Source organism: Pholcus phalangioides, unplaced genomic scaffold, assembly GCF_987345545.1.
Source record: "Pholcus phalangioides strain wild (caught in Gottingen) unplaced genomic scaffold, Ppha-v1.0 ptg000017l_1, whole genome shotgun sequence".
Taxonomy (NCBI): domain Eukaryota; kingdom Metazoa; phylum Arthropoda; class Arachnida; order Araneae; family Pholcidae; genus Pholcus; species Pholcus phalangioides.
The window spans coordinates 33,828,301-33,850,819 of NW_028301610.1; the positions used below are offsets into that span (position 1 = coordinate 33,828,301).

The 22,519-nt window shown below is 36.1% G+C and overlaps 1 protein-coding gene and 1 non-coding gene across 5 annotated transcripts in view; one reads left to right on the plus strand and one right to left on the minus strand.

Annotated features, from left to right (window-relative positions):
- LOC149072940 (uncharacterized) overlaps positions 1-22,519 on the minus strand; it is a 102,678-nt gene that overhangs the window by 19,382 nt on the left and 60,777 nt on the right. The gene's annotated exons all lie outside the window — the stretch shown is intronic.
- TRNAA-GGC (transfer RNA alanine (anticodon GGC)) lies at positions 17,294-17,365 on the plus strand. The gene has a single exon. It is a non-coding gene; the product is annotated as a tRNA-Ala (tRNA).

The following is a 22,519-nucleotide window of genomic DNA, read 5'->3' on the forward strand; positions in this document are numbered from 1 at the left end:
CCATTTTTGACCCCTCCCCCGCGTCAGCAAAAGTCAGCAAAACGCTGACTCTCCCCCCCCCCTTGTCAGCAAAATTTCGTCATCAGCTCTGCCCCCCTGAATCCTAACTCATATTTTCATAAAGGGTGGTTGATGACGTAAGCATTATCCAAACCCCGCCTCCCCCCTTGACATCAAAAGTCAGCAAATCGGAACCCCCCCCCCCCCTCCCATCGATGATGACTTGTAATACTTGAACGGCCCTATAATGGCATGAGGCTCTTCAAAATTACACAGTTTTGCCAAAAGTGCCACACCCGATCCTGATTCTTCTGTTTATTTCATTGAGGAGGCCATGACCATGGAAATTTCTTGCCACAGGTATGCATAACTTTTCCTACTTATTCCCACCTCTGTGTTGTTGAGCAGAATCTTTTATTCGAAGCGAACGAGTTGAACATAACTTTAGTATTTTGCAGATTCTTTTTCAAACCCACCCGAATACTTGCCTTTACGAGTTCTTGTATCATTTCTTCTATTTCATCTTGATTATTGCTGATAATAACGATGTCGCGGCAAAACGTAAATAGTTGGGAAATTCTCCATTTATTTTAATTCCTTTCTTATCTCAATCCAGTTTTCTAAATACTTCTTCTAAAACAGCGGTAAATAGCTTTGGTGAGACATCCCGTCGGACTCCTTTTCCAAGTGAATTTTTGCTTTTCCTTTATCCAAACGAATGGTTGCAGTTGCTTTGCCATAGATTTTCTTAATGATATTGATGTAAATATACTCCACCCAATACCATCTAGAGCTTTAACGACAGCGTATGTGAAGACGGAATCAAAAGCTTTCAAAAAGTGAGGAAAATCACAAAAATGACGTAGGTAGTCCAAAAATCTATTAACGTTTTCACCGTTTTGAGACACTTTCTATCAAAAAATGTTATTGAAGTTCACTCCGGCACTATTTCACAAAAAGTACTCACCTTAAGAAACGGTGACAAAACAGGTATCCAGTTAATTTGAAGGAAAGAAAAGTATTTCATTTTACTAATGCTTTTTATCTGAAAGGAACCATTTTGTACACACTGTAGAATACGTCCAAAAAGAATTTCCAGTACATAAGAAACTTCATTTTACCTGTACAAACCATACCTGACGGATGCTTTTTTTATCTCATAAAAACGAGAAAAACACAATCTTCAAATTTTTCCTTCAGGACATGTTTTTCATCTAGAATTAGACCCTGGAGTATTTATCTTTAAAAACAAACCAAAAATAGGCGATCTTTGCTCAAATTCTATTTTTCTTATCCATTTCGTGGAAATGAATAACAACACGTGCGAGTAAATAGAAGGCTTTCGATACGACATTTGAAAGAAAAGCAGCCCCTGCAGGCTCGAAAAGCGTTAGGAATCAGAATATGTGATTAACCGCTATGCCATTAAATGTACCCCAAAAGAAAAATTATGATTTGATGGTGGGAGAAGAATATATGTATATAAGGAGATTTTTAACAAAAAAAAAATCAATTTATTGATTAACGAAACTTTTTTTCTTCCCCTTTAGTAATAAATGTTCTCACAACAGCGAATGGCCTTTAGAATTGATCCATTTTATTTCCATGATTTGATGAGATCGGGGGGAAAAAACATAAATAAGAGGATATCTTGTTGAAAATGGTATTTGGCATTGCCGTGGGGCGTTTCAGCTTGATGTACTTTAGAACAGCGTTTCTCAACCCATGGTCCGTTAGGATATATATAATATACTAGCAAAAATACCCGGCGTTTCCCGGGTTTTCATCAATTATTGGGATGATTCAAAAAGTGACAAATTCAAGTGATGATTCAAAAGTGTGGGTTGATTCAAAGGATTAATCTATTATACATAATCCTGGCGGCATCAAAGAAGTGACAAACCATTATAAAGGCATGTGCATGTCTCAAACGCATTGTTAGGGAACCACGGTAACCGAAGTAAACATTCCGAAAGTGATCCAGGGCCCAGGAATAATTGTTGCCCGTCGGTTTTTCATCCATTTCGGACATTTTCCCAGCTCTGATGAATTTTTAAAGTAGTATATGGTTCAATCCCGGTTCTGTTTGGTATGTATGCAAAATTTGGCGACGATCGGTCTAAAATTGTAGATTTGTATAAAGAACAAACATACATACATACTTACATTTATATATAAGATACATAGGCGTACGCAGAATATTCTCGGGGGGGGGGGGGAGGGTTTACGTTTTTTCTTGCAAAATAACACTATCATCTCGCATCCCCCTTTGCGTACAACAATGATAAGATATGTGACCCGAAATGAACAAAAAAATTAGCTTCGCTAACCGTGGGACTGTTTGTTTTTCGAAATTAGATTAATTTTTCAAAAATTGTTTGTGTACGACCCATCTCGGAAGCCCCTGGGACCCAAGTCTGGGTCACGATCCACAGGTTAAGAAACCCTGGAATAAGTGGGCCGCTGATAGACTTGATAATTTAATTTTAACTAATAATTTGATTTTCACTGTGCCGTGGGTCGCTCAAGTGATCTGTAAATATGCCAAGGGTCCCTTAAGTGATATATAAATGTGCCGCTTATAGAGTTCATTTTTAAAAAATTACGTATGAAGTCACAGGCCACATCAGATGACCCCGAGGGCCGTATTTGGCCAGCAGGTAATGGGTTCAGCATATATGGCATAAGTGGTCCACAGACAGACTTGATAATTTAATTTTAACTGAATGAGAAATTATTCAATTTTTATAATTAATATTAGTAATATCCTTATATATAGGTTCAAAAAAAAATTACACTTTCATACTTAAGGCCATCATATGAAATCGAGGGAAATGTGAGAAATGGTAATCCCCTAAATGCAGCCAAAATTGCAATTTTCGACTAATTTGCTAATAATTGGTTGTTGAAAGTGGGGAAACGAAGAGTTGCTGCTTTTGCTGATTGCAATAAATAAAAATGTATTTCTCTCGGAAGAAAAACAGTCATCATGACTTGTGGTGATCATATTTCATTTACGGGAAACTGTCACCTTAAATACGGGATATCGCCAATTATTACTAAACGCGTTGCCATGAATTACACAAAATCACCAATTGCTACTAAAATTGCTGGAAAAATTACCAATTTAAAGGAAATAAAGGGCTACTGGAAATCGCAGTGAATTGAGATGTAGTGTGCGGAAGAAAAAAAACGTTGATTATTATAGCTGTCCCAAATTGTTTGCACAGCGGACATCTCACAACAACCGTTGACTTTGGAAACATACTTTCAATTACAAAAAGTTTTCGAATGATGTGCAGTTATTTAAAATTTTACAATTTTTTAAGGGGTCGTATATATGAAAAAAAAATAACTTTTTATGTAGACCACGTGACCTAAAACTTTCTATTAGTGAAACGTAAATGCGGATCTGTGATCAGTCATTTACAAAAAAATGCATATTTAAAAATATAATATTAACGTAAACATTCGACTTTGAAGTTTTCAGCATTTATCGCCAATTATTGAGGGTTGGGTCCTTCACACATTGCGAAACGTAAATTTAATTCAAAGTTGTAAAAATTCTGTGTCAAAATAATTGTCAAATAAGTGTTATTTATATTCCAGCCTCTCTCTTCAAACTGCGAGTGAATTCTGTGGTGTATGGTCAGAATATGATATCTCCAAAATATGTTTTTTTTGATCTAAAAGTAAGTCTTGCTAATTATAACTAATTAAAAGTGAGACAAATGCACAAATACGTGCGTACGGCTAAACAACATGCTGATGTATGACATTTTCATTTGTATTTGTGTGTATGCTTTATTTTTGATTTTTAAATAATAATGAAAATGCCTATATCTCAAAAATGTGATTTTGGGGTTATCGTGTTCTGACCAAACACCACAGAGTCTTTCGTCCCTAAAAATGGCAACTTTTGAGCCAATGAGAGCTTGCCAGCTGAGTGATAAGTTGCCAAAACATAGTGATTTTATATATTTAATATCTCGATAAACATTGCATTTAAAAACATGCAATTTCTTTTTCGAATAACTTTTTGAAGCTCGATCTACCTTTTTCAATAATTGGAACTTAGCACACGGGGGAGTGTATAAAAATTAATTTCTTTATTTTTTTTTATGTATACGACCCTGCAAACAAATTTTGAGGCTACAACTAACTGCACGTCATTTGAAAACTATTTGCAGTATGTTTTTAAGGTCGGAGCTTGCAGCCGATATCGCGTTGCATCTAATATTGGCAAACAATGCGGGACAGTCTGTATAATGAATATTTATATTTATTGCCACATAACTGCCATAATATAATTTATAAGTATTAAAAATTATTTTCATTTACAATTTTAATAAACATTACAATTTCAAACAAGCTTCGTTGAAAAAAAAGTGAACGGCCAAAAACACAAAGGAATGCCCCGTAAAATATGAGACGTATGGTCACACTACTCATTATGTAAGTTGGTAGGTAAGTAGCCTTTCGAACTGTTTCAGACATTCATCGGTCTTTGGGTTCAGGAAGGTGAGAGAAAGGTGAGTTGGCTTTAGAATGCCAACACGCCATGAAACTGTCGAATCGGATGGGTACGCAAATGACCAATTTATATACACTTCCACCAGAAAACCGAATACAAAAGCTGTTGCTTCATTTAGAACCAATTTGAAACTTCAATGTCGGTTCCATTTTGGTATATTCCTTCGGTTTAAATGTCAATAGTCACGTACCGAAATGATACTTATTGGTGGTGATTGTACAAATCGAGGCATAACAAAGGAAGGGTTTTGCCACGATTAATGGCGCCCCTTGTTAGCTTTGGAATTATTCGTGAAAGGCTCGACTCGGTTGCCTTTATCTCAATTAACAAGATTAAGCGAAACCCATTAGACAAACGCTGTGGAAAGTGACGGCCAAACGCATTAGTAGCTATCCATTTACCACGAGGCTTGATCCGTGAGAATACCTCCCTATTCCTTTTATGTTATTCGTCTTTACAATGCTCATAATCCAAGCGAGCGTTAACAATGACAACATAGAACAGATTTCAACAAGATTTTGTGAAATTTATTACACCATAAATACGTAAATAGGACTTATATACGTATATTGAAACTTTTGCTATTCCCATAAGAGGAATACGGTCTATGTAAATGGGGGCTAGAAATCTTGTAGTTTGATAATCTTTTGTATTTAATATTTAAAAGGCTTGATTGAATATCGCCATCATGTGTTAGATCTTTTAAGTCAGTTTAGATTCGGACCTGGGGATTTCCATGCTTTCTCGAACGAACTAAAGCAGTGGTTATATGAAACGTATTTGACTCATCGCCCCTTATCACACAAAATTTCTCGACGCCTTGCGACACCGTACTATACAATAGACTAAGTTGAGGGGTTGCAAGGAAGAGCTATTTGAGCTCTTGATGGCACACAAGGCTTGAGCTATGAAGAAAGACTTGATTTCTTGAATATGTTTAGATTGGAGGAACGCAGGTGTCGGGAGAATGTGATCGAGGTGTTTAAAATTTTCAGTGGGATGCGATAGGAGGGACTATGATAACAGGGTATCCATATGAAAAGTTAATTTTTTTTTATTTTAATAAACATACAACCCCTTGCAACATGAATGGCGTAGCTGAAATTCCTGACTTTGCACATTTATGTTCCGCAAGAATGACTTTAATATCTGTCACCGTTTTCTTGCTATCCAATTTTGAAAACCGTTAGTCGTTTCTGGGACACTCTGTATACACCGAGCATTGATTCTAACTTCACTAAAAATCCTTGAAGGAGAAACCCATAGTTCAAGCTCATTTATTAAAATAGATGTGAATAAAAAAAGGAGTTATAATACTGCATTTTTTGTTTCAAAACACAGCGATGAAACCATTTGAGTAAAAACTATTTTTTGATGCCAATTAGAGATTCCACGAAACGTTTCACGAATAAAACATCAACTTTTGCGTCAGAACAGCTTGTTTAAAAAAATATATATATCAAACGTTTTTGTAATTCTTTTTACACTAAAAATAAAAACTAGGTAATTATGCAGAGGGTGAATTTTCAAAGTACAGGGATGAGTAAATATTTACTCCGAGAAATTAGTGTATTCAAGTGGGAATCCAATGACAAAAATACTGGAAGGAAAACTGAGCAAACATCGCTTCCACCTTTAGAGAATCTCAATCTCGCCAACAAACTTTGTATGCGATAGCAAATTAGTTTCAGATGAATCGATCAATAGAAAATTGATATTTACATAAACGAGATTGAACATCAGATAACTGACAGTAATTAGTTGCTCATCACTTATTACCAAGTTTTGCAATTACAATTTTTTTCTTTTAACATAAAATTATAGAAAAGTATCCATGTGATGGGGAAATAACACCGAAAATAACCAAAGTTTTACCGAAATCTTTCTATTGAACTGAAATGTTTATACGAGGATTTTGATAATCTATTGGAATTTGTGAAAAATTAAGGCAATTGACTATCTTGAAATGACAAGTTTTTTAAAATTGAAAATTGCCGAAAACAGTTTTATAAATTTATTTGAAACAGTTTTTTACACAAAATCCGAAACCTTTATATTCTTATACATGCAATAATTAAATTTAAAGTTATAGCTAACTTTTGAATCATTTGAAACAATGATTTTTTCAAAGGCAACAAACAATTTTGAAACTTTTTTAGAAAATTCATTTTTTCGTTACTTTATTCCATACGAAACTAAATTCCTCAAGAACTACGCAAGATATTTTCATGAAATTTCTCAACAGCATTCCAAATAATATCAGCTATGCAATGAACTAAGATCATGGCTATATGCTTAGAATTTAATATTTTACAGCTTTTTGAAAATAAAACATTGAATTTTTTTTGTTGTCAAAATTCAGGTATTGTTCCACCTACCTACCGCCTAAGAGCATCATGGCCCCGGGTAGAGGAATTTTTCTGAAGTCCTACCAGGGGCAAATTCTCGAAAATTTCAACTAGATCGCAGTTTTGTGACGCTCCTCTTTTCTTGGGGCCTCCGAGCCGTGCCCACGTGGGCCCATGCGTTAAGACGGCACTGATATGCTGTAGTTTTCAGTGTACAATGTCTCTAGTAAGTACTGAAAATAAGCTAATTATTATAGAATTAAAAATTACAGAAATTTAAAAAATATCGCTGAATTTCTTATTTTATACAGTATTATGATTGAAACCATACGTTATGTAAAAACCACACTGTTTATAAAAAATGTGCCCCGCAAGTAGTCAGTTGCCTAGAAATATTAGGACGTATATTCATTCATATTATATAGGAAAAACTGTTTCTTGGATTTCTGTAGGCTTTATTCCTTGATTGGTGTTCGATCACCATCCTCCATTCAAGTGGCTAGTATCAATACTAGATCAAGAAAATGAGTTTGGAAGCTGTTAAGGTTCCTCTGGGGAGCAAAAATCTTCGAATCAAAGTCCCCACAATCAGCGTTAATGGTACTGAAATGAAAATCTCTTCGAAGGATATAGGCAACCGTATTACCTTCTTTCTTTAGCCAGACGTTTTCATGGAATGTACCTATTCCAGATTTCGTAACGGTGTGTGTTACGATACCAATATAAGAGACTACCGAAATCGTTATCGCTATGATCCCATATGTGTCTTTCAAAGAGCCTAAAAATTGAGAAAATAGAACAGACTGAAACACATTGGGTAAAGTGAGAATTTAGTAAATATAGAGACTGCTATGGATTGTATTCCTACAATTTTAGAATTTTTCTTTTGAAGAAAAACTAATATATCCTTTCACAAAAGAATTCAGAAATATTTCCAGTTTCTAGTATCGTTTCTGAGTTATGTGTTTCGATTCCATACCTAACATTGTCTTTTTAGCTTTGTATTTCTAACAAAGGACTCACAAAATTGAATCTTGCAATATACTTGTACTATATGAACTCTGTTATCAATAACTTTCGAAACATCTATTTTGGGTTATTTTTTGAAAATTGTACCACAAGACTATTAGACTTTATAGAAAATATGAAGGGGTAACTAGAAGATAGTACAGTAAATTCTGGACTATCTAGCCTATTGTGGCGGTAGGGTGAGCCGGGTAATAGAAAAGCCGTATCAGGTGGAGTTCTATAAATTCTCATTTCCTATCCCACCCATTTTCATAAATAAATTCCTTTTTATAACAAAACCCGCTCTTATTAATATTTTCTGACTTCTAAATACAGACGAATACTTAATAAATGCTTGTTGTGTACTGAACTGTACATTTTAAAATTTTATTACAGAATAAAATCCAAGAATAAAAATATTTGGCAAATTTTTTAGGATAAATTATATTATGTATAACTTGATTGCAGGTAACATAAAACCATGTACACCGTACAGTATGAATACATACGCTGTCAGAATAAACAAAACAAAAACGCAAAACGCAGGTTTGTTTCGTACAAAAATTATTTAAACTTATTTGGATGTTAATTGATAAATGATTACGCAATCATCAAAAGGTAAGAGAGAGAGAGCCTAAGATGAAAGAGTCCAAACTCACAGTTTTAAGTATTTTGAAATATTCTTTGATAGATGACTGCTTCTCCATTTTAGACTAGTAGTCCACTGGCAGCTACTACAAGCGGAAACAAGTCGTGTGTATGAACAAGACCACTATAGGATTTTTGCGCATACACGCGACTTGTTTCGGCTTCTAGTAGCTTTCAGTGGACGACCGGCCTTAGCACTCTTCCACGACGCAATGTCCCTCCTCTTGCACTCTAACCAACGCAAAAACCGGTTTTGATGTGCGGTTAGTCTCGCGTGTTAACAGCGCGGGAGATTTTAATGGCCGATTTTGCGTAGTCACATCCCAAAACCGGTTTTAGTGTAGCTTTGGAATCATGGACCATTATTATGTATTAATTTTTAACTAGACCCAGATAGTACGGAGACCGGATATAGTCGAGAGTCTACTGTATCTTCCAAAAACTGTTCGAACAAACCCCAGACATTGGATATGCACTAAATTATTTCATTTCCTCTGAGTAACTAAGCCTCACTATCATATAAAGAGATTCCAATTAGTATGAATCGTTTTCAACAGTGACCACGAAGACCATCCAAGGTGACCTGCTGGACATTCGAAGAATATACGAGATGTTGACAAAAAAGTGTCAAACTTGATTGGGCTTATTTGAGAAGTTCTCGAATCGGACGAAAACAAGGAATCAATCTAAGATCGAGTGGAAGTTGGAAAGTTGGGTAGATACTCATGTTTCAAACCCTCCATCATGTCTTGTTGTTTCCAGGAAACGATAAACAAATCTATTTTTTTTTCAGGTGTAGAATTCTATTTTAAAATTGAAGATGAACAAGAAAATATCTGGAGATCTGCAATTCAATTTTATTTATTATTTTTTCTTATGAAAACAGGACCAAGAACGAATCAGGTATCTTTTTCACCAGGAAAAGAAAGATTGGGAGAGATTTTTTGTGATGATGAGAAAGAAGGTGGGTGAAACAAAGAATAAGAAAACATCAGTATCCGATCCTCTTGAAAGAGTCTCCACTCGAAAAGCCAGACGAAGTTGTTTTTCGCCATTTGATTGAAATAGTTTTGGGATACTGGCAAGTTGTTGAGATGGCTTCTTCTTCTTGTTCTTGATGTTTCATTCCAACGAAAAAAACATCTTTTCTACTCGTCTATCCATCTTTGTGAATGATGTTGTTGCGCAAATCACTCTTACTTTTCTAGTTTCTTTTCTCATGTGGTTTACCAGGCTCTTTTGGCTCATACAACATCACTCGTTGTTAAAAATTGCCTTTCTCGGATGTATTTAACCCCAATTTCCAATCAGAATCGTATTTTTGAAATCCCCGCTTAATCCCAGATTTTTCTGGTATCTTTCGATTTTCCTACAAAACAAGGAATCGATCTAAGATCAAATTGGTTTGGGTTGTTTTACGAGATACTTTTGTTAATTCGAATTTTTACGTACTCTTCTCGAGTTTTCTACCGAATTCAGTGTAGAAATTAGTTGGTTAATTTGATTTTTTTCCAATGTTTAGATAATTCGAAGTTCAAGGGGGAAAAAAAAAGAATCACCATTTCAGTACGAGTGTAAATAACGGTTAAGAAAATATCTTATAAGATATGCCAGAATTTTTATTCCACAAAGTTTTTAAATAATAAACCCTTAAACAAGTTTAAATACCTGAAATATGTTTCTGCACACACAATGGGGCCGTTCATTTTCACTCATGTGAAAAATTCACTCGGCTTGAAAAGTAGCAACGGACAATTAAGAACTGTTCTCACAAAGCAGGCTTTAAGCATAATTAAGAAATTGTAGAGTCATTTCAATTCCAGAACATTACCATAATGCTGTATAGACAGATCCGCACAGTGAGAATGTGCGGACGCTTGCGCAAAACATAGGTTCTTCTTGCCTTTCTTTTTCGAGATTATGACCTCCCCTATGATGAAAGTCCCGAAATACATATTCACCGTATTTCTAACTCAAAACTTACACAATCCTTTAAGTCAGGGCTTAACTCCTTGCGGTCAAAAGAAAAAAATTCCACAGTGGAGAAAAAGCAACCTACACATTTGTGCCACCAGGGTCTGAAAGGGTTATAGCAGTCGTGATGATGGTGAAAACCGAGCGACACTGTCTCTACTACATCAAATACAAATACAACGCCACAACAGGCAAATTGCCCAACGAGGTGGCTGACTTAAGAACATCATGGATCCCCGAGCCATTTTTTGGAGGCCCTACGGACTACTGCTACACCACACATGCACCCCCCCCCCCGCCCCCGCGGAACCCCCAACGAATCGGTACATGCGGGAATGTGCGTGTACGTGTAGTGAAACCTGACGTGAAGTTTTTTGTTTCTCTGTAATGCTTGTTATGTGTAGTGCTGCCATCTGCCACCAGTTTTTCTAACTATGAGTGATGTGTTATGATTGAATGATTTATCGTTGTAGGACTGTTGCTCTCTGTGGCGAGACTTTTTAACGGGGAGATCGGCTCGCATTTGCGCCTTGAAGTTGGGAACCACAGAAAACCAACTTCAGCCGACCACGACTGTGGGGTTCGAACCCGGATCCTTCGCATCGCGAGTCCGTCACTATAACCACTCGACCACCACAGCGGCAAACGGGGCTTCACGGGGACATTTTGAAGTAGTTTATCACTGTTGTTTACTTGGGGGGGCCATACCTGAAGACAGAGAAAACGCGGTAAAAAATTCCATATTACCTGACTATTCCATTAATACCTGCACTTCCTATATTTAAAAAAAAACCGTTCTCATATAAAATAGAAAAACAATCTTCTAGAATCTAAAACCTAACCCCGTAGAGCTTCGAAGGTCTTAAGAGAAATTTTATATACGTACATATCTCTCGTTCTTTTATACATTCCCCCCCTCCCGAACATTATGACAGATAGAGACCATGTAGAAAAGGGAATTCCTGAAAGGTTTTCATCTTTTCCTTTTATGGCAGCTTGTCGGTGTGATTAGCTGTCATCTCTGACATATAGCCAAAGGGCCCTCATCCAGATAAGAAAACGCCAAATATTCGCTCGCCTCATCCTCTCTCTCTCTCTCAAGACGTCCACAACAATAGATTGATGCTGCCAGTCACCAACTCGCGGACACTACAGTATCTCAAGAGAGCAAAGGCAAGATCTTCCGTCTCTTAACTCTCTTGCAGAAGAGTACAAGCAACTCGCCTCGCTCCCGAAATTAATTCCTGTTTTATCGGTAGAACCGGAGATCGCCTTAGCGATCAAGGTAAGTAGGTGTATAGGCGAAGACACATCCCGTTTCTCTCTCTGTGTTATCCTTGTAACTCTATCATTCTTAACACTGTTTGGCAAAAAAGAACAACGAATACCCTTTTTTTTAGGAGAATGAAGCAAAAAATTGTGCAATTTAGGTATACGATGATACAGAGAAAAAATTGCCTGAAAAATTCGAAACTATAAACTAAACAAGATAAAGTTCTAGTCAAAAAATGTGCAGAATAAGCTCCATCAATCCTCTATCCCTTGCTGGCTAAACTTTACTGTATCATTTTGAGGTAAAATGTTAAGCCTAATCAGAGTGATGTAAAGCAGCATCCTTCAAATGTAAGTTTTAAACATTTAGCCCATTAAAACATTTAGCATGTAGCCAATGATAATTTTAGATTTAATAAATAAAATGCAGTCTATATATTGGATCCGCAAATCATTTCTCCTATTTATTTATTATTTTCCAGCCCACACACACAAATTACTTGCCCACAAATACTCCTATTTATGTACTTTTCATCGGTCCGCAAATTATTTTTTCTCCTGTTCATATACTGTTTGCCGGTCCGCAAATTTTTTGTCGCTTTGCAAATTATTGCTCTGATTAATTTATTTTTTAATTATAGAGCCTCTCTCTCTCTCTCTCTTCAAATTATTTCTCTTCTTTATTTATTCATTTTTTGCCAGTTCTCATACCATTTCTCCTATATACAGTGAAACTCGGTTATAACGACCTCGTTTGTAATGACGCCTCAGCTATAACGTCAATATTCGGCTGCCCCGGCTGATTCCTATGTAATGAATAATGTAAATGGATCTTGGTTATAACGTCGATGAAAACGTAACGACCTCGGATATAACGACATATTCTTCGTCATTTTGATTCCGTTTCCCACGGAAATCCTTGCAAAATACCCAAACAAATGTCCCATTTTCTAGACGAAACTCTCTTCACACAGAAAATCAACAACGAATAAGGCAATTACAAGGAAAATACAATTGGCCTTTTTCGTTGGTGGTTTTCTGAGTATTATTAGGCTGGGATTACACTCTATAAAAGTTTGATAAAATATATTTTATAAAACTTGGAAAAACAACCAATAAGCCTGTTAGTCACATTCGCTTGAATGTAACCGATGCGCTTATTGATTGCATTTTCAAGTTTTATAAAATTACTTTTATCAAACTTTTACAGTGCAGACCTACCTTAGGCAAAGTTTACCTACTCTTACAAGCTTTTTTTAATTCAAATATTAAAATCACGGATGAAGATAATTTGCATAATTTATAGATTATGTCATAAGAATTTGATAATAAATACAAAAGGCCTCACATATTTGTCATGTAGAACTTCTTTGCTGTAGAATAATTTTGAATTTTTTGCAGACTTGTAAACGCACTTTATTTCCAACTAAGGAATATTATAATATTAGCTACGGCAAATGTGAATGGTTGGTTATTATGCATAATCACCGACAATTTTGGAAAGTTTGATAAATTTTGCGAATTTTCATCACATTCACCGGAGATTATGTATAATTCCCAGCTCAAATTGGTAAATATGATAAATCGTCAATGAATTACTTAAATTTACCGGAAATTTTGCTCCAATTTCAGTCTAGGATGATGGATTCGATCATAGGATGATGCTGATTATGTTCAAAAATGTTGATAAATGTGAAAAAAGCTAACATTACAAGACAAAAATTTATACATTTTTTTTATCTCGTTATAACACTTATTTTCATTTAATTTACTTTTCATGGCAAAATATGTGCAGTGCACCTATCACCCTCGGGAGAAACCAAGAGTGATTGAATTTAAGTGACATTTCCGCATGATTTCTTCCATATGTATCATACTTAACAAGTTCATCCCGGAATTATGCATAAGCACCGGTACATATAAGTGATAAATGTAGGAAAATTTATTAAACTTACCGAGACAATTGCGGTGACTATGCATAATAACCAGTAATTATGGATAATCGTGATTATCACATTTACTGTAGCATATATACGCAATAATTGGTGATTTTGCCGAAAAATGTCAATATTTTTGGTAAGACTTAGTGATGTCCCATATGTTTTAATATTCCCGTAATTTTCTCGATAAAATACGGACATCCTATAATCCTAGTGAAACAATTCAATCTTTTTACTTAATCGCATCTAATGTCTTGGAAAATGCAAACCCCCAGATATAACAACAAGATTTCATCTTGGATATCGCTATAACCGATTTGAATTTATGTACTTTTTTTGCTGCTCCACAAATTATTCCTCTCTTATTAGTTTATTTTCAACCGCTCCACAAATTATGTCTGCTATTTATTTACCTTTTGCCGGTCCTCAAACTATTTCTCTGATTTCTGCCGGTACGCGAGAGATTTTTTTTAAACAATATTCACGGTCCGCAAGTGTAAAAAGGTTGAAGTACACTGATGTAAAGTGTTGTAAAAATGTGAAATATTCATACACATTTTGTGATGTGGTTAGTTTCTAGCTTGAAAATGCTGGAAATTCCCGCACATAACCGTGGATATACGATTGAATGTGAACTTAAAAAAAACCCCCATCCTTCTTATTTCTAAGCAGAAGCTCTTACACAAGTTAAACTTGGATAAACCCTAGAGGAAACGAAACAGAATATACATACATACAAAAAACTTTTCCATACGATTTCAGATCAGAGTCCACGATCAGTATCCAACCAAAGACTTTCTGAAATCTTTACCGTACGCACATATACACATACCCCAAAGGACAACGAACTTGAAATTCATGCTTCTCTAAAAGCTTTAAACTGCGTAAATAACCACCGATTTGAGTAAAGATTTGTTGGACATTTTTAAGAGTTGCCTAAAGTAACACGGCGTGGGCGACGCCAAAGAAACATTTTTTTTTTTCGGTCGATAAAAAGAATTTTTGGAATGTTTGTTTAAGGAATTTGAAATTCCAAAAAAAACACAAAAAAACTAGTAAATATTCTCTCGGCATGTTTTAAAGGGTTTTCGCCCTACGGAAAAACGCACGCTTAAAAACTTACTTAAAAGTAAATAATACTCCACTATGCTAAACTTATTCAGGTTGAAAATTTTATTTTCGGTCACCTATATAAAGTATCGGTCACCGTGTTTTTATCCCCTTTTTTTTCCATAAATTTTATTTTTTTCGAGAAATTTTTTTTCCTGGAATATTTTCTCAGAAATATTTACATTTGCCTCGGAAAGTCCGATGAAGTGGAAAAGATGGCATATTTAAGTAATTAATTTACGACGAAGTTTTTTCTAGTTGTTTTTATGTTCGGGATGTGGAAAAGAAATTATATTTATTACGTGCGCGGTTACGAACACTATTATGGATGGTGTGTAGGAGGAGTTTCGTTGATCCATCTCGCGTGGGAAATTCATAGATGCATATCTTGATGATGAATTTTTTTCCCAGGTGTGCGAAGATGATAATATTGACGAAATGTTTTATTAGATGCTCTTTAAGGATCATAACAAGCGGGTAATTGGTGACCAAACCAATTCCAAGTTTGGTGTCCCGGCTTCTTACTGCCATTTTTTATTTCAAATAGAGCACAACTCCGATCTATCGGCCCTGAGTTGTGCAGGAAGTGTTGGTGTGCGTAAGGGGGCCGTTCAAGTATTACGTCATCATCGATGGGGGGGAGGTTTGGATAATGCTTGCGTCATCAACTACCCTTCATGAAAATATGAGTTAGGATTCAGAGGGGCAGAGCTGGTGACGAAATTTTGCTGACAAGGGGGGGAGGGTCGAAAATGGCTAAATATTTGCTTACGTAATACTTGAACGGCCCCTAACTAACAGTCTGTGCATATATGGTATTACGGTGCCTATACCGCATATGGGCTACCAACCATCCTCTATTACGAGGACATGTCCTCCTTTTTGATGTCATTTAAAGCGTTTAGGAATGTTTCCGGAATTGTTTTTCTTTTTTTCTGGGGAATTTTTTTTCTCCACTTTGAAGCATATCTTTCTCATTGACATGAGTGTTTTTGTGTTTTTTCCCCCCACACACATTCACCAATAGCCGTGGAAATCCTAGAATTTTTCCTGTTTCTGGTTTTTTTAGCTTTCCTGATGTCTGTTATAAAACTTCCATGTTTCTAAATGTAATATTCACTGAGATATTCGAATTCGAAAAACGGAGGAAATTTGGGAAAAAGCAGCGTTAAACACTCTAAAAAGTTTTTTCAGCATTTCAGTTGTTTTCCCCCCAACTTTCCTCCGTTCTTTGTATTCAAATATCTCACAAGCATGGGATTTTTTTTGTTGGCATCAGGAGAGACTTTCTTTCAAAAACCGAGTACAACTCAGGTCTATCACCATCTATGCGTGATTTACTACCCAGTGAGTTGTGCCGGAAGTGTAAATGTGCGTGCACCTAACAGTCTGAGTGCGTATGTAGTGTTGTGTTTGATTTTTCAGTGCCGCCATCTATATTTCAGAAGTGAATTGAGTGATGTGTTATGATTGAATTACATTTGTACTGTTTGTAGGTCTGTTACTGTCTGTGGAGAGACTTTTTAAAGAAGAGATCGGCTCGCATTTGCGCCTTGAAGTTGGGAGCTACAGAAAACCAACTTCAGCCGACCACCACTGTGGCGACAGTGGAGTTCAAACCTGGGACCTCGCGACGCGAGTCCGTCACTATGACCACTCGACCACCACAGCGGCATCAGGAGAGACTGGGGAACAAGTTCCCAATTGGGTTTTTTGGGCACACGGGGATTGTATAAAAAAGCTAATTTTTTTTATTTCAATAACTATGCAACCCCCTGCAACATTAATGACATATCTGAGTACTACGCGTTATTCGGGTACTCTTTGTAATCAGAAGTCGACGGTTCGCCAGTAAAATGCCGTACGCCCAATACCTATGCACCCTGTAGGTCGGAGGACTTCACCTTTTTTTTTCATTCGCGAGCACCGCCTGTACCCCATCATCAAAAGAGTATCCTTAAAGCAAGTATAACATGCATGAATGCATAAAACGGCAATTATTTCAATCGTTGAATGCAATTCCTCCAAGGTGTTTATTTGGAACGTTGGTCAATTGCTCGCGAGCATGAAATCGGACACGATCATTGAGCACTCTGGGTACTTCAGGTAGCACCATGGTGCTCGCGAGCAAAGGGGTTGAAGATGCCTGCTATAGGTGCTGAATGGCTCCGTGCGATGGATGGCGGCAACATTCTGTTAATACATATAGAAACGTCCTCTCCACTTGTCAATACAAGATTCATCGAAAGACTGGTTATTTGTGGAGATGAAGATCACAATCTCCACAAATAACCAGTTTTTCGATGAATCTTGTATTGACAAGTGGAGAGGACGTTTCTATATGCATATGGCATCTGGTTGGCCTTTGTCATTCACGAGCTATTAGTTAATTGTTGACGCCGCCCATGTACGGTGCCTTTCAACATATATATACGCTCCAAGGTTGAAATATTCTATCTGCTTCCATAGCTTAGATGGTAGAGCACTCGTCCGGCAAGCGAGAGACCGGGGTTCGAGTCCCCGTGGGGGCAGTGACGAATTTTCTTCCTTGTAATCTTCATCTCCACAAATAACCCGTCTTTCGATGAATCTTGTATTCTGTTAATAGCTCGGAAATGAAATCAAGGCTACCAGATGGGATTTTACTTTTTCCGAAACATCAATATCTCCTCACACAGCCAGTTTTCCGTATAATTGTATAATACGTATAATTGTGTATAAATTGTATTTACAAATGGAGAGGTTGTCTTTCTCTACGTTAACGAATTAATATTTGAAATGCATTACCTGCAAATCAACTGATGGACCGAATAATGAACTTCAAGACAAACTCGGCTCAATCAAAGGACTGTAATAAAGTTCTGTCAGTTTATCGTGAAAGTCTCAAGCCGCATATAAACGGCAACATTCCACATACCTTCCGATATGTGGTGCTCTCTATTCTTATCGCACAGCATAATAATAGACAGTTTTAGACCTGAGAAAACGGAATGTCCTTACTAAAACGAACTGTTAATTCTGTAAGTGGGTGAGATTTAGCTCTGAATGAAGGTCTGTGTTGCAAACGGTGGTATAAACGGAATTGGAGGAGAATTTTTAGGAGTTCTTTTGCTTAAGGACACGACGAAGCTCTTTCCACGTGATTAGTTTCCACCGGTTTCTGTTTTTTTCCCAGTTATTTTCTTTTTTTGTTCTTTTCCATGCTAGAGCCAGAGATAATTGTTGCAATAACTCACTGTCACTTGCAGAAGCCACGCTTTTAATAGGAGATTCCGAAACTGTTCTGTTTAAAATTAAAACACTCTTGTCTCCAAGTCGAAGGAACTTTTAATTTGATAAAACAACCCAGAGCACCGCAGACATTAAGGTAAGCATTCGAATGCTTTTGTTAACACTTATAATAACACAATAGAATGCTTCTTCGTTGCGTTGTGGGTTTTCAATGAAATTGGTAAAACAAGTTTTTTGTAATATGGTCATACTCCTCATGTAATATGGTCGTGCAGAAACGGGGTGTCATTACAACGGAGGTTGACGTTTTTAAGTATACAAATGTAATCAGATGCAATAATATGTTATGTGTGAAGCTTTTAAACTATTCAATATGCTAGGCATTATTGTTTATGATGTGTATACTTTAGTATGCGCTAATGTGATAAATTCGGTTATTATGCATAATCGCCGACAATTTTGGTAAGTTTGATAAATTTCTCTAAATTTATCACTTTTACCGGTGATTATGCATAATACCTAAGCGTCGTTGTTAGACATAATGAATTGCACTAAATTCAAATTCATCACATTTACCGGTTATTGTGCATGATCAACATTTCGTATTGGTAAATATGATGAGTTTGTCCCATTGCTGAGATAAGATTTATTATTTAGCCTCGATATAACGAATTTAACAAATTTAACGATCGTGCACCGATATAACGATGTCTCATTTACAAAATTCTGCGATCGCACTTCGATATAATGGCCTCTCATTCACCAAATTTTACGATCGTAACCCGATATAATGAATTCTCATTTAACAAATTTTTCGATTTATCGGATTTTTACAAGTTTTGTGCGTATATAATCAAACCCCAATATAACAAACTACTATTTGATGAATTCTACAATCGGACCTTCATATAACGAACATCTATTTGACAAATCTTACGATTGTGTACCCTGATATAATGAACTCTCACTTAACAACCTTAACTATAATTTAACTATAACCAACGGCGTTTGGGCATTACGTATAATAACCGGTGAAAGTGATACCTTTTTTAGCATTTAATCAAATTTACCTACGACATTTGGATATTAGGCATAATCGTTGGTAAAAAAGTAATAATTTTTTTAATATCTCCACAACTTAATGTCATTATAGCCAAGATGTCATTAAAACCGAGGTCGTTATAACCGAGTTTGGCTGTATGTATAACATTACTCCTGAGAATAAGTGAGTGTTAAAGTGACATCCTTCCGTTTAGAAAGTACTTACACAATGATTTCTATTTCCTACCCTGAAAGAGTGCGTACACTGTACAGCAGTGTTTCTCAAAGTGTGCGTCGCGGTGAGCTTGAGATATCGATTTGTGTGCCTATTTGTGCTTTGAAGTGGTTATGTTTTAATAAAAATATCTACTAAAAACTATTCTAGGAAGCCGCAGATGAACCATGAATTGTGCACGAAAGCATGGGTGACACAAGTTTGAAAATCACTACTGCTGCAAAGGAAAATACTTCTAACAGCGAAATCAAACACGGTGTAGTGCCACAATTTGTGCATAACAACCGATTCCTATTAAAACAGAAAAGATTTGAGATGTTTTTAGCTCTTGGAAACACAGAAATATGCGTCAAGACATTACTCGGAATGTGTAAAATCCACTTCATCACTTTCGTATTGATGAATTCTTGCGTATGAAATTCCAGAGAAACCAATCATCTATCACACAACGGAATACGTACTACTACTACTACCGTCCCAGGGAATACTTCCAATACTCTAGCGTGAAAAAGAATAGAAATAGAATTAATTCTACCGAACTTGAAACACCAGCATATTCGCTTTAGCGTTACCACGTGTTTGTTTTTGATTTATTGCAACACTTTTATAGGTTATCTCAGGAATTTCCGATATAAGTGTTTTTTATTCTCTATTTTCCTCTCCTCTTTGTGTTTTGACCGAAACGTTTTTTTTTTGTTTTTTTCCCCAAAGATACTGCATTATGCATGAGATGATGTCAAAAAGCTTGTGAGTGACATGGAAACAGGTAAAACAAATAACAGTATTTGCTATATAGAATACCTTTCATTTATTTTTCTTTTCTTTTGTCGATTTGTGGCGTTGACTATTGCTTAGATGTATTCTGTATATATATAAGAATGCTGTTTCTGGATGATGTCTTGTAGAACAGCCACGGAAAACGTCACGGGTAAAAGTTAAAGGAAGTGCTTGGATTCTCCTCCCACCACATCCAAGCTGTCCAAGAGGTTAGGCAGCGACAGAAATAGAGAAATCTCGGACATAAAATACTAGCTTTGAGTAAAGTAAAAAAAGTATTGCTGATACTGTGGTGTTTACCATCAATCATTTTCGGCAGAGGCTCTCAGTGACACTTCTATTTTTTTTTTTTGTTCCTCTCTCCTGTGGGCAGAGAATGATACGTTTTTATCTTCGGTACATACACGGTATCGGAGACCAAAACAGAACGTAGGTTAGTGGCTATTTTTCCGTGTTGAGGATCGTCATACATGAATTAAGTTCCCCTTGAAGAAAAATGCTGAGAAAAACTTTCTTAATATCATATTTTATTAAAACTAATCGTACAGAACTCTCTGATGCCGATAGTTATTTTATTTACCGGTGGACATTAATCTTACAGGACAAAAGAATTCTCATCATTGTTTGTCTGACATCTGTATATATATACAGGGTGATCAGCGAATAAGCCCTTATTTCAAAATTAAATATCTCTACAACAAAGATCAATAGAATTATGCGGTAAACGGTACGTTTATTAGCAAAACTGTAAAAATGTTGTACAGAAATTTCGAAAATTTAGTTTTTTTAAAAAATTTTTAAAATTAAAAAAAAACAAAAAAAAACTGGAGATTTTGGGGTTCCGAAAATCCTCATTTGTGTGAAGAGAAACCACTGCATTCGCCTAAAGTTACTGCATGGGCTGCGGTATGCGCCATGTGTGCTGACAAATTGTTCCAAAATTGTAACGTAACGTTCAGTAGTAATCGTTTCTCGCACGAAGAAAGGGCCGATAATGCCTCTGGCGCATACCGCAGCAACTTTAGGCGAATGAAGTGGTTTCTCTTCACACAAATGAGGATTTTCCGAACCCCAAAATCTCCAGTTTTGTTTTGTTTTTTTAAATTTTAAAAAATTAAAAAAAAAACGAAATTTTCGAAATTTCTGTACAACATTCTTACAGTTTTGCTAATAAACGTACCGTTTACCGCATAATTCTATTGATCTTTGTTGTAGAGATATTTAATTTTGAAATAAGGGCTTATTCGCTGATCACCCTGTATATATAGCGTCAGATTTCTCATACCTTAGAATACAATTTAGACTGAAACAGCATTGTTCCCATATGGCAGCGTTTCTCAACCTATGGCCAGCGGACCAGAGGTGGTTCGCAGGCAGGCTTGGTTATTTTAATTCTAACCAAAGGAAAAATGTTGTAATTGATTTCAACAATATTCTATCAATAAATTTTATTGATTTTAGTAATATTCTTATGGGTTCAAATAGAAATTAGACTTTCACTCTTAGTGTAACTATATCTAATTGAGGAAAATACTGTTTATGGAAATACTAAATATGGAGTAAATTGTAGCCCAAAAATGTGTGCAATTTACGACAAATTTTCTGATTATTGATAAAATTGATGAGGGGGGGGGAAGGAGAAATAAAGGACTGCAACAAATCGCAGTTAACTAAAATGCATTTCATGAAAACGTCATCATCACTGGGAACCATTTCCATTGAGAAAAATGCAGGAAACTGATCTCAAATACGGCAAAATACGGGATATTGCCAATTGTTTTCTTAAACATTGCCACAAATTGGCAAAATCACCAGTTGTTGCTGAAATGGCTGGAAATTATGAATGAGTGGAGAAATGAAGGACTCTACTGGAACAAACAGTAACTTGAAATGTGGTTCACGGAAAAAACGTTTATCATGACAAGTATGTGAGATGGGTATTCATCTATAGTCGTAATTATTATAGTATAATTTGTAAGTTATGAAAGTTATCTTCATTCACCATTTCAAGTAAAGATAACACACAAATTCGAATAAACTTCGTTGAAAACAACGGAACGGTTGTAACGGTACACGGGAATGTCCCGTAAAATACGGGACACATGATGACGCAACACATGTTGGGAGTTGGTGAGAGCGTTGAACTACATTTCTGTAAAATGAAGAAAGTATTGCTGATACTGTCGTGTTTACCATCAATCTTTTTCGGCAGAATCTCTCAGTGACACTTGTATATATATGTTTTTGTTTTTCTCTCTCCTGTGGGCAGAGAATGATACGTTTTTATCTTTGGTACATACCGTATCGAACACTAAGATAGAACGTAGGGTGGTGGCTATTTCATCATGTTGAGGAATGTGATACATGAGTTAAAATAAGCTCTACAAGAGAGAAAAGACTA